Source organism: Plectropomus leopardus, chromosome 1 (genome assembly GCF_026936395.1).
Source record: "Plectropomus leopardus strain MGB_pleo_1.0 chromosome 1, ASM2693639v1, whole genome shotgun sequence".
Taxonomy (NCBI): domain Eukaryota; kingdom Metazoa; phylum Chordata; class Actinopteri; order Perciformes; family Serranidae; genus Plectropomus; species Plectropomus leopardus.
This window is the reverse complement of record NC_142176.1, coordinates 14,041,070-14,060,506: the sequence shown is the minus strand read 5'-3', so window position 1 is coordinate 14,060,506 and position 19,437 is coordinate 14,041,070. Positions and strand designations below refer to the sequence as shown.

General features: G+C 38.8%; 1 long non-coding RNA gene across 4 annotated transcripts in view; it reads right to left on the bottom strand.

The window, feature by feature from the left end:
* LOC148190379 (uncharacterized) overlaps positions 1–12,755 on the bottom strand; it is a 156,721-nt gene extending 143,966 nt beyond the window's left edge. For all 4 annotated transcript variants that reach the window (XR_015777430.1, XR_015777429.1, XR_015777432.1 and 1 more), the window contains exons 1-3: positions 12,687–12,755; positions 12,044–12,174; positions 11,805–11,882 (exon numbers count right to left, since the gene is read on the bottom strand). This is a non-coding gene — a long non-coding RNA (uncharacterized LOC148190379). The remainder of the gene's footprint in view (positions 1–11,804; positions 11,883–12,043; positions 12,175–12,686) is intronic.
* Between the last annotated feature and the right edge of the window lie 6,682 nt (positions 12,756–19,437).

Sequence of the window (19,437 nt, the reverse complement as noted above, 5' to 3'; positions counted from 1 at the left end):
ATTATCTTCTTCCTGTTTGTGTACAATACAGTCTCTGGCATTTGTTTGCTATTTAGTGTCATTAAAAAATGTTGTTGCATGTTTCTGATCAGTCATATTTAGCCCGTATTAGCTTGGCGGCCTAACTCAGCTGGTTGAACGTCACTGTCGACATGAACATCCTGCTGAGATCATTTCAAACTCTACAAGGAAGAAAAGGAAGGAAGAGTCAAATATTCATGACTGACACAATTATGAGTCGGGTACAGCCCCACACATTTCTTTTGGTGATTCGCCTGCCCAGGGACTGCTGAAATCTTGCTTTCAAGCTAACTCTGGGACATTTAATGATGATCATTTGACCCTGTTAAACGACAGCAAAAAAAAAAAAATTAGAATGTGTCTTTTTTCTTACGTTTCTAACATCTTGCATCCTGTAGACAAGCATTATAGTTCACCATGGGAGCAAAACTGTGTCTATTTAACACAACAAAGAGTGGTCTAAAGAACTTGCAGCCTCTTTCCTAATGAGCCTTGTAAGACCTCACGCTGTTTGATGTCTGGGACTGTTTCATCCAGCTTAGACACTGTCTCCATTGCCCCCTAACCCCCTCTGTCCAAGGAGGGGACTGGCTGGCTGGCACCCTTCTGCCCTGCGCCTGCCACCCACCAGGCCTGACCATGTTCTCCACTTCATTTACCTTATGCTTTGCTCCTCTGCCAGACCAGGGCCAGAGGCCAAGACGCAGACAGATCTGCACCTGCAAGGTAGCATCCCTTGGGATTAAAGCAGGCAGTTAATTTTGTTTGCGTTTTGACAGGGTGTTTTTAATTTTACCTGCCAGCATGGGTTTGTTCAGGCGCTCTCTGTGGACCTCTGTCTAGTGTGACCTATCATCGCCATATGGTCACAGTTCCCACAGCTCACTACTGATGGACCTGCTGGCGCTAAAAGATTCATTTAACCTGTGTTGGTGCTATATTAAGGCTTCATTGTAATGCATATTGTCTGAACTCTCATTAACAATTGTTTTCCCTTTAAATGTGATTTTACACAGTGTTGTGAAAGAAAGGATGGCCATCATTGTTAAAGACCAACGTTTTTTTTATTGTTTTGTTGTTTGAGTATTTTTTTTTACATGTTCTCATGTTTCCTTTTCATGTATTTGATGAACAACTTAAATCTGAGTCAAATTTGGAAGATATTTTTTACCATGGTTTTAAATCTGATGACTTTACACAGTTAAGGATCATTTATACCCGCTTTCTTTCGTAGACGTATTAAAGACCTGGATACAGCTTTGGAGGCCTGTTCATTCTATGAGAGCAGTGCATGAAGCAAAAAATGCTCTATTTCCATGGCATCTTCTTAATTTTGGGGCCCATAAGGCATATGCACTGGAGACTTAATGCGGCTGAGCGTAGCTGACTGCACACTCTGCTAGCTTGAATGGGGGTAAAATGATTTCATCTTGCAGCTCTACTAGACTTTTCAAACATTATCTGACTAAATCAACCCTGATTGTTAAATAAGTCATTTCGTGGGGGGTTTGAGTCACAAAAAATTTTAGCCACTGATTTACATACTCTTTCCCAGTGTAAGTCAATGGCAGAAAAGTCTTTCTGGAACCCCTGGAATCACGTCATGGACCCGGCAGTGTAATTCCACTTATGGCCACAATGTAAGATTGCAGTGCGGTTCCTGGGGACTTGGTTGTAATAATGTACCTTTTACCGGAGGCAGCGTTGTAGATGACAGTGGGCTAAGACGCATTAAGTGCATCACGACACGTAAACAGATTTTTATTTTCACCATATCACTGATTCTGTTCCATTCCGCCATTTATGAAAAGTCTTTGTCATTTCCTACGGTCATATCTGATTTGAACTACGCTACACTCAGGATTCCCATACATTTTCATGGACAAATTTCACAACTTTTCTATAACCATTCAAGGACCTATAATAAAATTTCCATTTCAGAAAAGCATGTGTCTGCAGCACTCGCCAGCCCAGTTGAAGTACTTTTCTAACACACACACTATTCTATAACACACAAACACAAGAGTCTGATTTCTCATGACGAACTGTGCCACACTCTGCTACATACACAACAAACTAGTCTCAAAGGGGGAGGCTTGGCCGGTATTAGTCTTTAAAAATGAAAAAGCATGCCAGTTAACCTTTGTATACTTATAACTTAAAGAAAAATAAATTCAACAACATTATGTGGAAAGTTATTGACGGAAGATTATTGTTATAATTAATTTCATTATTGATTAATTAATTTCAAAACAACAAAACATGAATTTTCCAAAACTTTTAACTGATACTATGACTTTTCCAGGACTGGAAAATTAGATCAATAAATTCCATGACTTTTCTGGGGTGTCCATGGTTGCAGAAACCCTGTACACTGCCCCTACAAATTCCAATGATACTGCTCAGTTTTGTCAGTATCCTTAATCTTTTAGGAAACATGCACATCCAACATTGAGCATAAATGAGCTCTTACTTGTAGCACACTGAGCCTGAGCGTGCATCTTGGCAACTTAAGATGTTTTCAGGTTTTCTTCATTAGATGAGAATTGATGGAAAGAGTTGTTTTCACAGTAAAAGGCACAGAAGATGAAAGGAAGTAAGAAAGTAGTCAAAATAGGAGGTATGAGGGGAAGTTATACATTGAGTGAATATTAAATAAAACTGCCAGAGAAGTAAAGTGGCAAAGGAAGAGAAAAGGAAAAAGGGTGTTGAGATCACACTGATGCTTTTATGTATATGACACAGCTGTAAGGGTGTAAGCTGAATTGTGTGCTGTATATGAGGGATGCAACATATGAAGAGAGCTATAGTATGTAAAAGAAAGGAGCGTTTTGTTCATCTCTGGCCTGCATGTCAAGCTGTGACCTGCAGTGGCTGGAGATTCCAGTCTGCACAATGTTTATATTGAGATATTTCAGTACACTGAGGGCCTGACCTGGACGCTGTATACTGACTCAGTGGTGAGAAGGGCAAGAGAGACTGTATCTTCTCAGACACTTGAGAAAATTTTGGGAATCCCCTCAAATACTGCAGAATTTCTACTCCTGCATCATTGAGAGCATCCTGACAGGAAAGACCACAGCCTGGTACGGAAAGAAAACCCTGCAAAAAGTTGTTCGTTTAGCTGAACATGCTATAGGCGCCGCTCTACCCTGCATAAAGGATGTTTACAACAGGCACTGCAAAAATAAGGCCAAGAGAATCAATAAAGATACCAACCACCCAGATAACTGTCTTTTCTTCCAACTTAGGAAAAGGTACCAGTTATACCAGATCAGTAATATATTCAAGCACACTCGGAGGTTAAATGGCATTAAGTTCTAAAAAATAACCCTAAAAATCAATAGTTTTACTAAACTGCCCTTTTCAACATATAATCTGTTGTTTGTACTGTCTTCCTCTCATTTCCTCACAATTTATTTATGCATATCTCTGTAAACACACACCCCCTCTTCTTCACATTCACTTTCCTCAAAAAGAGCTACCTTCTCCTCACTAACTCATCTTAGTTTTTATCCACACTAATTATCACTTATTTTGTCACAGCAGAAAAACATCAAACGGGAGAAAGATCCACGCAATAGAAAAAGGTTATGGCCTGAGATTTGGCTACATTTAGAAATTCTTCCAATTAGCACTAAACTACAACTACAGGTACTCAATCAGCAAAGTGAACAGATGTGATCAGTGAGCTGCGCTGTAAGAGGTGTTACCAGGCATGACTTATTAAACTCAGGTTATGTTGTTTGATTGTTTGGGAGCACTGCCTCTTGCATAAAGTGAGTCCTGAATGTTATGTGGGTGATAATGGCTATGAGCACTGCCAATTCTCAATTCTGGCTGGAAGAATATAACCCTTGTGCAGGGTTTTGTACAATTCTAGATGAATTTGCCAGATTTTAACTTCAGGCAAGCAAAGTTTTTGTTATGCTTTAGCTTTGAGTTAAGAGAATAAAAATGAGTGAATTAGCTGTTCAGTCAGAACTCAACACATTGTCATCCCAACACACCAAATACTGCCGTTTGGTCAGTGGACCTTCACATCTAAATTTGACACGCTATGTATCCTCATGTGTCTGATTTGGGCTTTCCAGGACAGCGCATCAATTTTAAGCTTGTTGTATGCATTGTGTCTTTTTAAAAGTACACTTCTGTTTCTCAGAAGGTATGGTAAGGAATGGTTTCTGCTCATTACATTGCAATGCGGGAGTATATGATTTCCCACTGCCTCTAAAATTCACTTGTAAAGTGCATATCATACTGACGTGAAAGGTGCCTACCTGTGTAAATGTGTGACACCAACATCACTGACAAAGCAACGGTTTTTGACGAGTTGGGAGCGAGAACAGGTAAGAACCATACAAAATTAATTTCAAATGTGTTGGATGATGGACACGTGAATCAACTAAACATTTGTGAGTGAAATAGAGGACATCTGAAATAAGAGGAAAAACTGCCTGTGGGCCTGAGAGATAACTGCAAGGGGAGGGAAAGAGACAACATACAACTAAACCTGAACACAAAAACAAATGCAGAGAAGTGAGATGTGATGGATAAGATGTAAAGAGAGACATCGATTAGACTGTGTATGTGTGTGACAGAAGGGGGGGCCGAATGTGTGAGGGAGAGAGACTGCTACAGATCTCTTCTGAGAAGAGTTTAATAATATTGTGAAGCATGATATTGAGAGTAATCAGCAAATTTCTTTTTCTTTACCCATTGCAAAAGTCCATTTAAATGGCTTCTATTAATGCAAATGGCAGGGGTTTTGAAGCCCAAGAACTCTGCCTGATATTTAAAAAAGAAATGCGAGAACAAAATTAGTTATACAAGTAAATGAACTGAGTTGTTTTCATAAATGGTATTTTGTTGGTAAGTGTCCATAGGCTGGGTAGTATAATGACCCGCAATTTGTTTGCATCGTGATTGTAATCTATCTATCTCCAAAGCGAAGCTCGTCTGGTATTATCCCTTATTATCACTTATGCCATGATCCATTACAAAAAGTAAAACAACAGGCTGTCAAGAAGCTGTCATGTGTATATATTGAAGTATTTAAGGCCATTGTTACATAAGTACTATGTCTGCGCAAATGATCAAACAACTAAATGACGAATCATTTTTCCACCAAGCAATGTATCTATTCGGCAACATTTGGCAGAATGGTTGCCAGGCAACACACAGACGCAGTGGAAAGCATGCAATCAGGCTAGTCAAGCATGCTCAGAGATTTCGGTGATTATTAACAGTTATCTGGATATCACCATTAAATATGCAATTGCTGAAGGAGTGTTCAATCACATTAGCACTCTTCTAAGCTCTTACTTTGGTTAAGTAGCTAGTAAGATTTCAGAATTTTACATTTATGCCTGTCATTAACATTCCCAGTTACCTGCTGAGTTACAAAGTTACACCGTAACAATAATTATAATGCTATTATTGACAACATAGCTGGAGAAAAGTGAGAGAGGCTGCAATACAAAAACATGTAACATGTAACATGTCTAGAGTTACATTGTCTGCTTCAGATGGAGATGGAAGGCTGGTGGATCGGACGACAGCAACGAAGCAACAGGACACAGAGGGCTCCCTGGCTGCTCAAACATAAATCCTTGTAGGCTCTTTTTGTTTAGTTCTCGGCATCTTTGTGTATTTTTGTGCATTCATTAAATGACAGCGTTGTATACTTCTGAGAGTTCCTGTCCAGGCAGGTGATGAATGATCTGGGCTTTAGCTGGCGGTTGCCCTCTTGAGCTCTGTGTCCCATATGGAGCTGCACATTGAACCAAACTTTGTTTAAGACCCTTTAGAAATGTCTGGATTAAGTGCCTGAGATTGCTTGATTTTCTGAAAGTCAGCATCTGTGTTTACTTGATAGTGAAATATTTGTTGCATCCTTTTCTACAAAGTTTTTTTACTACTTCAACTTTATAAACTTGTGATCTCTAGACAGGCACAAGGATAGGCTGACATTTGGAGCAATGCTGTACCAATTAAGCCCTGCACTAGATCACCATATATTACCATATTATCATGATACTTAAGTCACGATACAGTATTACTGGGATTTTAGATGTTTTGTGATATATATATAGAGAAATATATTGCCATATATTGCCATGTATAACCTTGTTTCAACTGCAAATAAAGGAAAAAACTTTGACATCTGTAAGTTAGATAAAGTTTACAGTCTGTTCATCTCACTTCAATCATTTTTATCGCTGCAAAATGTCAATAGTGGACTGAAAACTTTTACAGCTCTTCAATTTTTCTTTCATCAGTTTCAGGGTGTCTCTTTTCTTTTGTATCTTACTTCTCTGTCCGGTCCATCTCTTTTAACAATTTATCCGCATGTAGCCCAACTAGTACATCAAAATCCACAATAAAATCTGACATTTTGAACCAAAAGTAATACTTAAACTGTAATGCGATCAAAGCTGTGTTTTACAATGGTTTTAAGTCATAATCAAGGACTGGAACTGTCCATTTCAAGATAACTATTTGACTGTGTTGTGTGTCAAATTAGAAGTAACCAGAAAGGGCTTTTTTGTATTTGAGTTTGTTTGTCTTTGATTTGTCTAGAGAGCATTACATTTATAAGTGAGAAAAAAACTCTGAAAGATATGTCTTGATTTTCACTAGTTTTGACAGTAATTGGATGAAAATTAAGACACAAGTCTGCTGGGAGAATAATATGCATCTTCTGAAATCTCTATAAGTCAAATGATCTTTTTGCAAAGTCAATGTATCAGCCAAGCAGAGGAGCAGACCAAGTGGGATGGGAACAAAGTGAAAGGATTGACCTTGCTAATGTTAAATTAGTAAACACAATAATAAGACTGCAGAATTCCCACAGCAAACAAGAAGCAAAAGAACAAGTATTGCTCTTTCACTCCCTCATATCCTTTTTATCTCTGCATTTTCTCTGCGAAACACAAGCTATCCTCACTGCTTCTCTTCTGAGCTCAATGGGGAAAAAATAAACAGCAAATTTTGAGCTGGAGCTGTTTTCTAAAATAGCACATAAAACATCACAAAATATATTTGGAAAGATATCCATTCAAAACACCTTCATGTTTTGTTTTGTTTTGTTTTTTTCTTTTTTGTTTATTTAGGGCATGTTTCAGAAAGCAGGTTTAGTGAAAACCCAGAGTTTGTTAACCCTGACATGAGGGAAACTCTGGCTTTTCCATCTCAGAAAAGGAGGTAACTCAAACCTATGCCAAGAATGATGGGTAACTTCAGCCTGTTTTAGAAAGAGAGGAAACTTAAAATCTGAGTGAGTTAACGTGGTAACTGACTGTGAACCTAACCTGTTTGCTGGCAGGTTCTACAAACCCTGAGTTTGTCTCTGTCTCCTCCCTCTGACAAAGCCGGCGCGAGACATACACGCTGTTTTATTTTCTTCATTCATTCAGTCTGGATCATAACAAAGATTAAAGCGCTTTAATTAGTGGAGGTTTACTGTTTGTTAAAATGAAAATCCTGGTCGGACATTAGTTTGTTACTCAGGACAATCTAAAATTAGTGCTCTTATGTGCTGACAGTAATTTCTTTGAAAAGTGATTTTCATCCTCGCATGGATATTGTCACAAATCAAACCTCTGTATTTCTGTCTTTTTTAGCACTGCAGACAGCTGTCAGTTTGTCCATACAGTTCCACTAAAATGTGTCTAATTATCCCCAACACATGATGTGTTCATACACTCCATATGATCAGAATTCCTAGAATATTTGAGATTATACTAATATTTCTTAGGGAGCATGATGGTGCTGCAGCTGCAGAACGTGAAAGTGAGGTTTTTTTCAAATAAGATGTTTAGTCTGCACGTGTTTTAACAACTGTCAGTGAAAATGTTTTAATTTACTAAACCTTTTTTTCAATCTTAAATTTTTCATCTTTGTCGCTGCCCCTGTGTTGTATTAAAAAAGCTATATTTAAAATGTAATGTAGCAGCAGTAATGATGGCCTGTATAAAACCCTTGTGTTACCTTATTGACACATTTCTCCACTCTGACTCAGGCTCTTTGTTAAAGACAAATGTGCACAGTCTGCAAATACATGAAAAATGTCTCATAATCCTGCCAAGCTCTGGGGGAGCTTGCGATCTCAGTTAGGCTATTAATAGGCCTATCTCTACATCCACTTGATTAAAACAGAGGCTGTGCCTTTAATATAACTGTTGCTATAATGAGTCGTAGTGTCAAAGCTCCATTGACAATGGCTTTTTTCATTCAGCGTGCGTACATAACATACTCAGAGTTGTAACTGTTCTGAAACTAAAAACTCTGCGATTTCCATCCCAGGGTTAGTCAACTCACAGTTCAGGGTGACATTAAAGAGTTTGTTAAACCCTCTTTCTGAAACAGGCCCCCGGTTTTACCAAGCTAAAACACATACTGACATGCTTTAACATGCACACAAGTATTACCTTTAGGTTATTGTCGAATTGTCGAGGAGAGTTTCTGGGATCACCTCTCATTGTCCATGTATTGATAAGATGGTAAAAATGCAAGTGAGGGATATATTCTTTGCAAATATGAGCCATGTTTTTGCTATAGTTGAGGAATAAGCAAAGGGGGGGGGGGGAGTTCGGACAGAGCCTGATGTTGCTGTTGCTCTCTTGCTGTGTTTAAGTTGAAAAGGCCGTTACATGAAGTTCCATAAAAGCTTTTCCTCGACTTCTGTGGCTTTCTGTGTTGTTGCCTTTCAGAGAGGATGTGAATTACAAGCTAAGGAACATCATTATCTGCAAGTATTGCCAGAAACTATCCTGGTGATACATATCCAATACAAGTTATTATTATTGCTCAGTCAAACAGGAAAAAGAGACGGCGACAGATGCATATTTTTATACTAAATTGTTGGTTTACTGTTGTGTCTCTGTGTGAGACACCAAAGTAAAAACAATGTAATATTATGCCTGCTGGTTTAATCAGGTATTGGAGCCTCCGTTGCACATAATGAAAGTACATGCATACATCTTAGCCCAAATGAGAACCTAAAGGTACCCTGTGGCGTTTTCTTGTTAATCAACCAAGTTGTATTTACATACAGTGTTTTTCACCAAAACACGCTGTGTGTATCCCTGAGGTGTAACAAACATTTGAAATGCTTTTATATTTCAGAGCTTTGAAGCATTTGCTTGCTAGCAAAAACTGACACCTTGCTATGTTTCCTGGCACAATGCCATCACCGGCTGTCAATCAACGAAGTAGCAGGAACATGTGTCACATTATCGCATACTCGTGTGTGTGTGCAAGTGTGTCCTTGATGAGAAGCAGACAAAACAGGGACCCTGTCTGAAAGACATAGCTCTATAGTGCTACTAGCGGTCAAAAACTCTGCAAAGTATCTTTCACAAAGCATTCATGAAATATGGTATTTTCTTAAAACTGGTCTGTCTATGCAATATAAAGACAAAAATACTTTGAAATTAGTACTCCATGACCATAGCAAAGGTTGTGGCATTCACTTTTGCTGTTGAAAACCTACAACTACCACAATGCACTGTGCTGCAGTATAATAAAGTAATGCTCCTGCTGGTGAGTATGGTAGTGCAAGCTTGGCCATTTTGATACAGAAAACCATATGGCAGCCAACTGGTAAGAAACAATCTCAGACTGCAGTTAAATAGTGCACTAAAATGTGTTTCTGACAATATTTGAGGCGAGAAACAGGCATGCAGTAAGAGAATCTCAGCTCACATTGGATCTGCTTGGTTTTACTGTTTCATCTCATATTTTTTCAGCCTGTTTTCACGAAACAGAAAACAGTATGTTGCCCACTTTCTGTTTATGAATTCTCATATTACAGTCAAACAGTGCACAAAAATGCCTTCCTAAAGACTCGTGAGGCAAAATAGGCAATACAGTGGCAGAATCTGAGTTTATATTTAATCAGCACTGCTTAGTTTTACTGTTTGATCTCAGTATTTTCAGCTTCCCTTTTCACAATACAGGAAACAGTATGGCACCTTCTTCCTGTTTACAAATTCGCATATGACAGCTAAACAGTGTACTAAAATATGCTTCTCTAGAAACTGGCGAAAAATAGGTAACGCAGTTACAGGAACTTGTTTCATGTTTGATAAGCACAGCTTAGTTTTACAGTTTGATCTCATTTTTAGGCTTTCATTTTCAGACATTTTAGGCAAAAAATAGGCAATTCAGTGACAGAATATCAGTTTAAATTTGATCAGCACTGGCTAGTTTTACTGTTTGTACTCAGTATTTTATCTACTGTTTCATTATACAAGAAACAGCATGGTGCCCACTTTCTCTTAACCTTTTGACCAGAGTTTGAGGAAGAGAGAAGAGAGGGGAGGGGCGACTCTTTCTCAATGCGCAACCATACTTTTTGTGTCTGTGGTGGCAGGAACACAAAAAAATGTTGAATCATAATTTGTAGCTTTGAGTAACAATCCTAAAGCCAGAGAAAATCCACCTTAAAACAGGTTTTGCTTTATCCAGCGGATTTTTGCTGGGACATAAACAAGGAGATCTTGGCACTGGTAAGACGGAGGGGAGTTTACCATAGTTCATACACATACTTCCCATATAGTTATGATACAAAGCTGGTTTAAATTAGCAAAGTATCCCTTTAACTGAAGGATAGCCACGAGCCTACTCATTTTAAAAGCAGATCTCATTTTATTTAGAATTTACACTCATGAATATGTCTGTCAGGTAACAAACTTTATTTTTAAATGAGGGATTGAAATGTTTCTGAGTGCAAGTCTGTTTTTGTGTGTAATACATTTTCTGTCCCATTACAAATTCTGCTCCAGGCATACTTGAGCTCTCAGCCTTCAAGAATTAATTTAGTCTGTTTTTATTGTAAATAAGGAGAGTGGGGAAACACTTGGGGCAGCAAAACATCCTGAACACACTTAAAGATGTTTACTATCTCTTAAAATCATACCACAGTCACATCTTTTGAAAATCCTCTGCAAGGTCACCCATGAAATGGTATTCATCCTCTTCCTACAGAAGAGCATTCTCATCTTGGCATAGGATATAAAGTGTATGCGACATCAAACACATTTCATTTTGTGCTCAGCATAAAAATGGGCTCTCCACATATCACATCACTACTTTCTGTAAATCTGCATTGACAGCTCGCAAAACACATAAACATGTGCCCACACTTCATCAAAGTACTATGCACTCACACACACACACACACACTAGCCTCCCCCTCACCTGCTCACACACAGGAGCACAATTAAAAAGACACCATTACCAGCACCCCTACTGTACCAAAACCCAGCTCCAGCACACTTCACTGACAGTGACGCATGGGCTCAGAATGCTAAACAAATCACTCTTGGTTACATTGTTCAATAAATGTCAGAAATACAAGACAACACTCATCAGCGTGCACTATGATATCTTAAATATCTACTCTAACAATAGAACTGATTCTAATAATGCATCTAACTGACTTCTTGTTTGTGATTAAATCAGCTCCAGACTAAATGTGGTTTTGCTTTCAATAGGTTCTTCAACAACTATACCCACAGCCTTTTCACCTCAAATGATATTATACTAATATCAGTGTCATGGAGGAGTGAAATACTAAATTACACAAACAAAAGCCTGTTTGCGTTATAGTTTCAGCAGTCTACTGTCACAGCACAGGTAGCACATCTCATTGATATGACGTCCACTAAACCAGTGTGGTCTACATTCTATAAATAGGCTATTTATCTATTCTAATAGGCCACACCATAAGTGAAATACTTTTTTTGCCGCCAACAGAAATAGAAAACAGCCCTTACCTGAGACCAGGTTAGCTTGACTCTACTTGTCCTTTGCATCCCTGCACCATCCACCACAGCACCACAGGGTTACAGAGTCTGGGGAATCACAGAGAGGGAACAATAAGCTAAAAAGACTGCAACTTTGGGATCCACACATTTGTTTTTGCACAAAATAAGAACTGTGTCTTTTTTTTCATTGTAATTGACTACAAGGTTAAGGTCACACGTGAGAGAAAGTAAGACTGGCAAATATTCACCTCTCCTTCACTTATATTTGATGCAAGTGTAACCCGTGTGATTTTTCCCTCTGCGTTGTGTTCTGGGTTTGTGGAATAATGCGACAGGAAGCAGCACTGGGTCTCTGGCTCTTTACTCTCAAATTCATCCACTGTGGTACAAAAAGAGTGACATGAATGAGCTGTGTGTACAGTAGCAACGGTCAGGCTCAAATCTCCTCCAGCCATACAAGAAAGGCTTTTCTTTTTTCTTCAATTTCCTGCTCTTGCCAATTCACATTTCATAGTGATAAATCATTACATATAAATATAATAAACAATTTTACACAAATAAATTAAATTACAAAAAACTAGGCACTACTGCTTTAAACAGGAACTCTCCTCTATCTTTAGCCTAAAGTGCATTTTGAAATTACAAAACTACATATTTCAAAAGAAACTAGACTTAAAGTATATAAACCTTGAATAATTAAGCAAGTAAATTTCAATTCATTACCAGACAACCCAAATTTTAGTGATTTTTCATGAGCAAAACTAGAATTTCATATTTAACACATGTGAAACTTATTCTTTAATATTATTAACAGACATCCCTTAATATTTCAGAGCTAAAATAGTTTAACTTTTGCTACAATATATTAAAAAAAAAAAACTATCTCCATACCTGTGGTGCAAACAGCGTGACATGAATGAGCTGTGTGTACAGTGGCGGCGGTCAGGCTCAGATCACCTGATAAGAAACAAAATGACAACATCAAGCAGTGAAAGCGGAACCGCTGGATAACGGAAGCTAACTTCGTATGCTAGCGTTACCTCTTCACGCTACGACGCTGCACAAACTTAAATTAACGAACGCAAAACTCAACAGGACTCTCACAAAACGAATCGGATGTTGCACAAGACACGTTACAACAGTTTGGTCGCGTTTACATCATGAATGGTAAATTTTATCAACTGATTTTTTGCAGGGCTCGGCTCATCCATGACTTACCCTCCGCCGTACAGGAAAGGCTTTGACCGGAGCGCGCACGGACGTGCCTACGTCATTACACTGGACGCCTTCAATCACATAACTCAAAGTACACACAGGCAGGAGATAATACCCCCCCACACACCCCACCCCAAAAAGACAAAAAGAGGGGTGGTTTGGTGAAATGCATATGCTGTTAATATTCATCTTCTACACAAGCAATGGGGCAAATACACTTTCACTTTCAGTGGAAGGCAAATTTGCATCTTTGCATTGCATGGAGTTCAATTTTGGTAAAATTTGACCAAAAAAAATATGAATAAATGTGGAGGAGACATTGCCCTGTATAACCAAATACAAACTGCCCCACATGAGAGATGCCACCTGGCTGGCCATGAGATGGGACACATGGCATGAACCTAAGAAAATGTAAAATGTAGCTACCAATAATATCATTTTTGTGGTATTTATCTGCCAGCTAGTGCACATTGGCTAGGAGTTTTCTTCACATTCAGCATGAATAACAGCTCAGCAGGTGATGGTCACTTGCCTGCATTAGCTCGCATGTGACTGTATCCTAACAAAATCACTTCACAGCCAGTATGGCAATGCCAGACGTTTACAGCTACCCATAACTCTCAATAAACTGTAAATATGGCACATGAGTAATGATGTTCTCTCCAGGTTGAAAACCAAGGCAAGCATGATCATGTGCTGTTTGGGTTAAATGTTAAAAACACATGCAGCCAATTAATATGCATTGTAATTAGCTTACTGTACAATTATCAGATTATGCATACAGTGCATACATAGGCAAATTATAAAACAATGGGCCCCTGGGCACAGATATACAAAGGGACCCACTACACAGGAGCAAGACACACAGACTTTGTTGTGGCTTTGCTTATATTTGTGGTGTGTTTCTTTGTGTCTTTCTTTAGTCTTTATGCATAGTTTGTGATTTTATGTCTCCTCATGTTTGTTTTGCCCATTTTTGCAGTTATTTTGTGTCTCTGCAGTTCCTTTGTATCTTTGTGTCTGCCTTTGGTCATTTTAAATCTCCTCCTAGTTTGAGTTAAAGGCTAAGGTGGACCCTGATATTTTGGGCCCCTGGGCCTGTGCTCAGTAGGTGGTTCAGTTATCTGCCCATAAGGTGAATTCTCCATTGTTTGATGTTTTGATGAAACAGTCCCCATATCAGTGGTAACAGCAGTATGAACACAGTGCAAAGCGCCGTCGATGAGCTCGTCAGTGAGATACACACATGCACTCACATGCACATGCAGCCAGACAGGCTTACCACCACGAACTACAGAGAAGCTCCGAGTACAACACATGCAGAGGTAGCGTCATCCTCTTCTCAGGACACCATTACTTGACTATATCTTTAAACAGGAAACAGTGGTTTGCTCTTACCCTATATTAATGCTCTGAATGTCACACACAGAACCTTTAAATATTTAAATATGCAAAAAGTAGATGGCCTTCAGAAAAGTGTGACCAAACAGTGGCACAGCCTGAAAAAACATTGCAAATGTAATAAAATTTGAAGCATTGCAAATTGATAAACAGTGACAGTGAGAGTTATATAAGCTACTGTGGCAGATCTGAGTCAGTTAATGTGATTCCCCCTGCCTGACCCAGTCGCTTAGAGAACGCACCTTTCTTGACGTGGAATAACAAAAATTTGCATGAAATCCAAGTGGGTGCGGGAGGGAATGAGATTCCTGACAGAAAGGCATATAACAACACTGAGAGACTCAGAGAGATGCTCAGTCACCTCAGTCATATATACATATATATATATAAATCTGAATGTATAGTAGTCAACAGAACATTTTCTCATTCATTAGAACCACATTTTACATTCGTTTTTCAATGACATCTCACTGTTTTTGCCGAGCACAATTCATGACATTCACACATTCTCCACTATGATGAAATCCATCCCCCACATTTCAGAGGTCATTGCTTTTGTGTTTTAAAGATCACAGTTTTAACCACAACACCCTCCTCTGTCCCTCTCGGTGTTGCGAGGTTAACACTCAGACCAGGTGAGAGGCTGAGCAAATACTGTATGAGCATTGAAGACCGTCAAGGGCACCTCTGGCGCTCTCAGGGCTGTGATGGATAAACAACCACACATACAGAAAAGATCGGCCTCCAGCCCGCAAGTGATTCACAGGCTGCACAGAACCAACAGATGACTTTAAACCTGGCATCCTGGATTGCTTCAGATGGCTTTAGCTGTGGCACTTTGCAGCCTTTTAAGAGGCAGGCCACATAATGTCAGCCGCCTGGCTTTGACAGTACATTTAACATCTTCTGAATGTGGTAAAGGTACAATCTCTCATCCAAATGTAGCCAGGTGAAAAAAAACATAGAAAGAGAAACTCCGGTAGACATTTTCTCTGTTAGTCTTGTCTTGCTGTTCGCACAAATTTCAGACAGCAGGGTGAGTAGTTTTACCTGCTTCAAGAGCCGTGTAGTTACTGAGAGATCTGGAGGCAACAAGAAATGAAGGTTTTTCACTCTTCTTTTACCAGAAAAAAGGGAGCTGGAGATGCTGATGGCTTAAGAATGCAGACACAGATCAGTAAAGGCCTGAAAATCAGTTTGAAATAGTTATGGGTGAAAATGAACAAGTCTTTTTGAACAGCTCTTTTTTTCATCTAGTATGTACATGGTCAGTTTGTCAAACATCCGAGTGTTCATAAATCACCAGCGTTTCCCATTCTCTGTTACTGTACTACTCACCCTGTCTGCTACAGTGAGTGAACGAGACGCAATCAAGTCGAACTCAAGTTGAGACCTCTGCCAGCCATGGCCAATTGTGCCTTCATGTGCTTTTCAGAAGATCGTTCCTCTGACTTTGTTGTGTTAATGTGCTGTAAGTCATAACGTGGAAAAAAGAGATGTGTTGTATCAAATTATTCTGAGCATTTAAACAGTACGTTGATAATGAAGAGCAACGAAAAAAAAATCAGGTGAGCCATTCAGATTATTTCGACAACATATGAATGCCACCAAGGCTGCTGAGGTAACTGGGGAGTCTGCCACTTTTCCCTCAACGAAAGACAAATCATTGGTCACGTTTCTTTAACATCAGTCTGAGCTTGCAAAGCCATACCTGCATACAATCTGAATGCTGAATCAATACATTAAAATAAATATTTTATCTTTATTAAAGGTTCAGTGTGTAAGGTTTAGGGGAGTATGATGGCAGCTATCAGTGAGGATTGCAGAATTGTAATAAGCAGAAACTTCTCCTGGCTAGAATTCCGTCAGTGTTCATTGTTCAGGAAATTCTCACCGGGAGCCAAATTATCTATAAAGGTCTGCAGCTCCCCAAAACAATTGGTCCTGTGATCTAAACCAGTAAAAATACTTGATAAAGCCGTTTCACATTAAAAATCAGTGGTTTTGCGACACTATTCAGGGCAGAGGGGCTTTTAATGACAGTGACTGACAAGAAATTGTGAATGGCGTGATCTGGAGCCAGTGTTTTGATTGTAATGCAGTGCAATGCATTTAAGAGAAATTTTGTGAAGCAACCAGCACTGGCTGTACAACGTGCATGTACTTAAGCAGAATGTCATAGAGAAATTGGCACCATATTTTGAAAAAAGTATCAAAACTTGAAAGGTTCAATACATAAACATGTATCAACTCAAAGGAACAAGTACTGTGAGAAGAATTAGTCCAATCATCGGTTAGGAAACTGTGTTTATACACAATGATTAGAATTTTTATTAAATGTATTCATCTAATTCAATTTAACCAAATGTGTTTAGTAGTAGTTGTAAAAGTGGTGGGAGAAATTTTGTAATGTCTACACTTATTTCAGTGTGACCAGAGATATTGCAGAGAACACACTGTATGAAAAAAGCACTGTTTTGTAGAGGTGCCACTGCTGTATTTTCAGTTTATTTTGACTATATTGTCAGTGTGTCTTTGCCATAGTCATGCTCCACTTCTGCCTTTTAATTGGATCCATTTGGACTATATTTACTAGTAAATACAGAGTTTTGAAAGCCACCTCATTTTTCTCAGCCATTATTTTACTGAAACAAAGAAGAAAATATTGGAGAAAACTACAGGAGCAATCCTGGCAAAAGGAGGCGACCTCAAACGTCTATTCCCAAGGCTTCACAAATGTAAGCCAAAGTGTTTCTCAGCCACCAAAATTCAAAACACTCAATTTAAACCTTCAGTATAACTTATTAAAAGGTTTAGCAATACATAAATTAACAACAGACAACGGAGACGTTTGAGTGCTTATGTTAATGGCCATGCACAGAATCCAGGCTGATTGCCACTGAGGAAACGATTTTTGTTTTACTGTACTGTGCAACAGTGAACGATTAACATGTATGTCACAATCTATTTCATTATACGTACTGTGGCTCATAAAAAATTATGCAAGAACCACTTCCCAGTGTCAGCGGAGATTCCTTTATATCCCTATCTGTGTTCCTCTACTCGCTACTCCAGTGTCCTACATGTGTGTGACAGAACTGTAACAGAGACCTTGGGAGCAGTTGAATAGGGCTGTGTGAACATGTGTCAGAGGAATCTCTAATGGGAACACCATGCTCCTAATATACAGTCCATCTGTAGCCCGCACAATGAATAACAACAGCTCTTTGCAATATTGACTCCTCCCTGCTCCCTCATTTTAATGATTATGCCTTTGTCCTTTGTGGTAAAAAGTCCTGTAGGAAACATTCCATTACTGCATTACAGGCGGAGAGGGGGGGGGCTGCCTTTCCTGTCACATCAGCTCTTTATTATTCATTAGGATCTCTTTCTTTTCCCAGCGTAAAAGGACCTTGATAAGCTATGTTTATTCATACACTAACCTTTTTAAATATTTCCAAGAGCTCTCCAACAAAGACCTACCTGGCATACCTAATACCTCATCTTTGTTTCATTATTCAGTCCTCATGCTCTCACTTCTCACTTAAGATGCAATACATGAATTGTGCCTCCACACTTTGTCTTTGCCTTTCCATTTTGCCATCTCCCTCTGTCTCTGTACCTGTCCCTCACTATCATTTCATTATTTAGGTTTACATGCAGGCTTTTTTTTTTGTTGTGCTTTTTTATGTATTGAATTATTTCTTTCTTCTTCTCCTACCCCGTTCAGTCTGCCCTCTTTTTCTCTTGCTTTCTCTCATTCAGAAGTCCTTGCCTCTGCAGACTGATCCCTTAGGGCAGCCTACTGATTAGTGCAGCCAACCTCCCCCCTCTCTCTCTCCACATCCAGCTCACCTGCCCACAGTTTTTTTTCTCTCACTTATTTAAATTATTTATTGCACTAAGGTCATTGTCACAGTATGCACTGCTGTATAAAGAAAATAACAAAGATAGGCACCTGGTCTAGTATGCAATTACATGACAGTAAGTTATGGGTTTGGAATACTCTGAAATACTGAAATACATACTGGTACAGTTAAGCAAAGTGACTCATCAATTCACATATAGTAATCAAGTACATCTTAATTTATATAGCACCCTTTGAAACCTAGAAGAAAGACAAGACCAAAGGATGAGAACAGCAACATCAAAAAAAAAGCACAAATAAAAGAAATAAGCAACATCACTGTTCAAAATACATCTAATATAGGATCATATTTATTTTTCACTCCAAAAGTCTTTGTTTTCTATATAAAGGAAAAGTTTGACATTTTGGGAAATAAGCTTATTCACTTTCTTGATGATAAATATTTGAGACGATTGAGACTGTTCACACTCATCAAAAAAATGGCTAAATAGATCGACTGTGCAAGCAGCTTAATATGACCCATACTTACATTTACATAAAGCAGTGCCCTTTATTGGTCATAGTAATTATTACACTATAGCGGAGGAGGTGATAAAAGCAATAAAATCTGCCAAATGTTGTATGAAGATGGAAGAAGTCCCTATAGGGTGGTGGATGGTTCAAACAACCACATGACTTTCACCCAGGAGGGCAGTGCTTGTGGCCCAAAGTCAATGCTGATCTCTTTTAATACCAACATAGCATAATATGCTAGTATGTGCATACGCTTGTGATATTATGTTAGTATCATTGTTCTTGCGATATATGATTTTTATATGCACTATATATGTGCTACATATGACACCACAGTCAGCAGCCAGTTATCTTGTCCTGGCATAAAGACTGGAAACAAGGACAAACAGGCATCCCTGCTTTTTTCAAAGATAAGTACATCTACTTACGTCTTTCTAATTAACAGGGTATATCTTGTTTGTTTACTCTGCAGTGTGTAATGATGGTTTATGTGCCAAACTTTGCATGGCACAGAAACTTACTAGAGTCTAGAGTCTACTGCCTGGAAACCTCACTGTGAAAACACTTTGGAAAGTTAGTGTGCTTTGCAAAGAAACCTTTTTACATTATGTGTTTTCTTGAAAGACAACACAAGAAAGAATAAGC